At 43.2% G+C, this 4,272-nt stretch overlaps 2 pseudogenes; one reads left to right on the forward strand and one right to left on the reverse strand.

The window, feature by feature from the left end:
* The first annotated feature begins 2,528 nt into the window (after nt 1-2,528).
* The window catches only part of LOC116084150, a 16,197-nt pseudogene continuing 14,453 nt past the window's right edge, over nt 2,529-4,272 (forward strand).
* LOC116085526 lies at nt 3,294-3,404 on the reverse strand (annotated as a pseudogene).

Here is a 4,272-nt window from a genome sequence, read left to right on the forward strand (position 1 = left end):
TTACTACACATACAGGAAGGAATCTGTAGTTTTACCCAGGTTAAATATATGTACAGCAAGCAGCTAGGGATGAGCAAAGTCTCACTTGTGGCCAATTTGTGACTGGACAAGTTTGATGCTGTTCTAAGTCTCCTAGCCCAGTAACCATTGGCTGGCAGAAGATTGCAAAGACTGCTTCTGTATGTTTTCCCAAATGCTGGTTGTATGTGGCTTCTTCTAGCCAGCAAAGGTGGGTGATATTTAAAAGGGAAATAGCTTAATTTTAATTGGCCAGGTTACCATCAATGGAGTGTTGAAACGTTGTAATTCAGAATCATCATGACTGGGTCTGGTTTTTATCTTGTGTCCTTTGTATATGAAATATCATTTGCGTGTCACATGTAATAGGAGGATTATATTTAAAATAATCAAGAACACAAATATGGCCTAAATAAATCAAGGTAGCAGATGAAGGAAAATGTACTTTTCTTCTTTTAAGCTTATATATTTTACATATGTGAGCACTCAGTCATTGTTGTTAGACACACAGGCATCGGATTCCATTACAGATGGCTGTGAGCCACCACATGGTTGCTGGGAATTGAACTCAGGACTTCTGGAAGAGCAGTCAGTGCCTTAACTGCTGAGCCATTTCTTTCTAGCTCTAGAAGAAGCTATTTTAAAGTTGGGTAAGAAGAGCTGACACAAAGCTTTGAGTGTCCCTCAAGGAAATGGAGTTATTTACTTTAAGTTTGTCAGAAGTCTGGGTATGTTGTGGGACTCCTTAGAACATTTAATTTAGTTGTAGCTTAATATCATTGCAACATAGTGATACAATTGGTTGGACCCAATTAATACTTTCCCTTACTAGGAAACATCTTTGTTTAAAACTTTTAAATATTTGAATTTGAAGTAACCACCCAGATGGAGTTCTTTTGGAATTTTGTTTTGCTTCTTTTTTAAAAGATTTATTTATTTACTTTATGTATGTGAGTACACTGTTGTTGTCTTCAGACACACCAGAAGAGGGCATCAGATACCATTAACAGATGACTGTGAGCCACCACGTGGTTGCTAGGAATTGAACTCAGGATCTCTAGAAGAACAGCCAGTGCTCTTACCCACTGAGCCATCTCTCCAGCCCTCCCTTCTCCCACATTTTTTGCAGGACAGGGTCTCACTATGTAGCTCTGGGTGTCTTGGAACTCACTATGTAGACCAGGCTGATCTCAAACTCACAGAGATCCCCTTGCATCTGCCCTGAGAATGCTGGATTAAAGGCATGCCCCATCATGTCCAGCACTACTTTGTAGAAAATTTAAAATAAGGGTATTTTTTCCTACTTAAAATTAGAGTTTTAAATTTTTAAAAAACTATTTATTTATTTTATGTATGTGAGTACATTGTCACTGTTTTCAGACACATCAAAAGAGGGCATCAGATCCCATTACAGATGGTCGGGAGCCACCAGGTGATTGCTAGGAATTGAACTCAGGACTTCTGGAACAGCAGCCAGTGCTCTTAATACTTGAGCCATCTCTCTAGTCCTTAAACTTAGTTTTTTTTTTAGAACATTCTGTTCCTATTTTATAAGGAGATAATAAATATTTTCCTGAAGGGGTAGATCATAAATTTAAAAAAGTGATGGGAATGTTTTAGGCTAAGAATATATTAAAAAAAACTTTAGTTAATTCAGACAATTATTATACCATTTTTTATATCATCAGTATAAAAGACTGAAGATCACAGACACAATGAAATTTCCAGACAATAAGCCAACTTTTAAATAGATTTAAAACATTTGTCCTATAAGGTTTTATGATAATTTTGTAACTTGAAAGGAATACCTTAGGTAGGAATACTTTTAAAAAAAACCTTTCTATTAGTTCTTTGAGAATTTCCCATCATGCATCCCCAAACCCAGTCATTTCCCTTGCCCCTCGTATCCCTCTAGCCTTGCAACTTCCCATCCCACAGAAGGAAAAATATTCTCGTTGTGGAAGTTGTAGTGTGTCACAGTGTGTCCCACAGTATTCCCTTTTGTTCACATGTCTTTGCTTGCAAATGTTCATTGCAATGAGTCATTGGTCTGTTCAAGGTCTCTGGCTTCTGCTACACTATCAATACTGGATCCTCACTGGGACTCCCTTCAGGTATCCTGCTGTTGCCCTGTGTCATGGAGATCCTGCAGCTTTGGATCTGTAGAACCTGCCCCTTCAAGCACTCCAATTTATCAATGGGGTAGATGTTGGGGTGAGCCAATTCAAAGTCCTGGATCTGAGCCTGAGAGGTGAGAGGTATCTGATCTGGCTAGCCTGTCAGCTCACTCTCACCCAAACCACCAGGACATGCTCTCCTGCCCTGCTCTGACTGGCCTATCCAATACTGCAGCCCACAAGAGGCAGAGCCAGCTCTCCTGAGGTCCTTGAGGCCTGCTCACCCGCAATCCTCATATCCAAGGCCAGCTCTACTGTTCTCCTGAGTGCCGCAGTGGGTTGGGGTACTGTCAGCTCTCCTGCTCTTTTGTCCTCAGAGCCAGCTCTCCCACAATGTCCAGGTAAGGGGTAGGGTCACTTCTGCACAGCCCTCAGATATAAACTCGTCCCTGAGTGTCAGCCCAGATCAGAGATATCTGCCTGGACTTTGGTAGTAACAGCCCTGCTACTGCAGGGCTATGGACCCAGATGTGGTCCCCAATGTCAGTACAGGCCAGGGACCCTACCATGATCTCAGATGGCACCATCGGGTACTCACATCAGGCTACTCCTCACTATCCTCGAGTCTCCAGTTCCTCCTCTCTTCATTGTGCCCACATCCTTCTGTTTCTTGTTCTCTTCTATTTCTCCACCACTTGCTTGCTCCTCTTAGTGGCTCCTGAGGCCTATGAGTGTTTGGTGTCATCTCAGGAGTGGGCTCAGGAGTGCTATGCCTCACCCATGCAATTCAAAGCCATTTATGTTACTGAGCAGGGGTCATCTCTGGCATGGTCTGCCTGACCCAGGCCTGTGCTGTGCAAGATTCATGGTCATCTCAGGCTAGCTCCCTTTTTGGGTCCCATGGGGCTAGACTGGTGGTTGTCTCAGGCTCGCTCCTCTCCCCATATGGTGCCATTTGGGGGTTGTCTGTCTCTGGCTCATTCCTGCTGCCCAGGGCTTGCCGTCCCAAGTGGAGTTCTTCTAGTCTCTGACTCACGGCCCCAAGTGGGGTTTTTCTGGTCTCCAGCTTGCTCCCCACCCTGGGAGCCCATCTGGGCCTCTGCCCAGACTGGTGAGATGACTCATCTCAGGCTCCCCTTTTGCAGGGGAGTTTAGACTACTGATCAATCATTTAGATGTTCATAGGTCAGAACATGAGTCTCACTCCTTTCTGTCACCTACTGACACATGAGACACAGCAGCCACACCTGCAGTGTCTCTAGGGGCAGCAAGAATTTTTTGTTTGTTTTTTGTTTTTTTGAGACAAGGTCTTTTTTTGTGTCGCCCTGGCTGTCTGGAACTCACTCTGTAGACTAGGCTGTTTTGAACTCAGAGATCCACTTGCCTCTGCTGCCTGAGTTCTGGGATTAAAGACACATGCCTCGGTGAATTTCTGAGTTCAAGGCAAGCCTGGTCTACAAAGTGAGTTCCAGGACAGCCAGAGCTATGCAGAGAAACCCTGTCTCAAAAAAAGCCAAACAAAACAAAACAAAACAAAACAAAAACCAGACACATGCCTCCACTGCCTGGCTTGAATCTTTTTTTTTTTTTAAAATAGAAAAAATTTCTATGTCTAATACAGTGGTTATCTATCAGTGAAGGCTTTACTCAATGGGAAAACATACAAACTCAGCATTAGGAGAAATCTTTTTTCATTTTTAAAAGATTCATCTGTATCTATTTTTTAAAAATTCATCGGTATCTCTTATTTTTGTCTTATGTATATGACTTTTTATTATTAGATATTTTCTTTATTTACATTTCAAATTTTATCCCCTTTCCTGGTTTCCCCTCTGAAACCACCCCCATCTCATCACCTCTCCCCCTTCTCACTAACCCAACCACTCCTGCTTCCCTGTCCTGGCATTCCCCTACACTGGGCTATCTAGCTGTCACAGGACCAAGAGCCACTCCTCTCATTGATGTCCCACAAGGCCATCCTCTGCTACATATGTGGCTGGAGCCTTGAGTACCTCCATGTGTACTCTTAAGTTGGGGGTTTAGTCCCTGGTAGCTCTGGGGGTACTGGCTGGTTCATATTGTTGTTCCTTCTATGGGGCTGCAAACCCCTTCAGCTCCTTGGGTTCTTTCTCTAGCT

The sequence above is a fragment of the Mastomys coucha genome, unplaced genomic scaffold, assembly GCF_008632895.1.
Source record: "Mastomys coucha isolate ucsf_1 unplaced genomic scaffold, UCSF_Mcou_1 pScaffold9, whole genome shotgun sequence".
Taxonomy (NCBI): domain Eukaryota; kingdom Metazoa; phylum Chordata; class Mammalia; order Rodentia; family Muridae; genus Mastomys; species Mastomys coucha.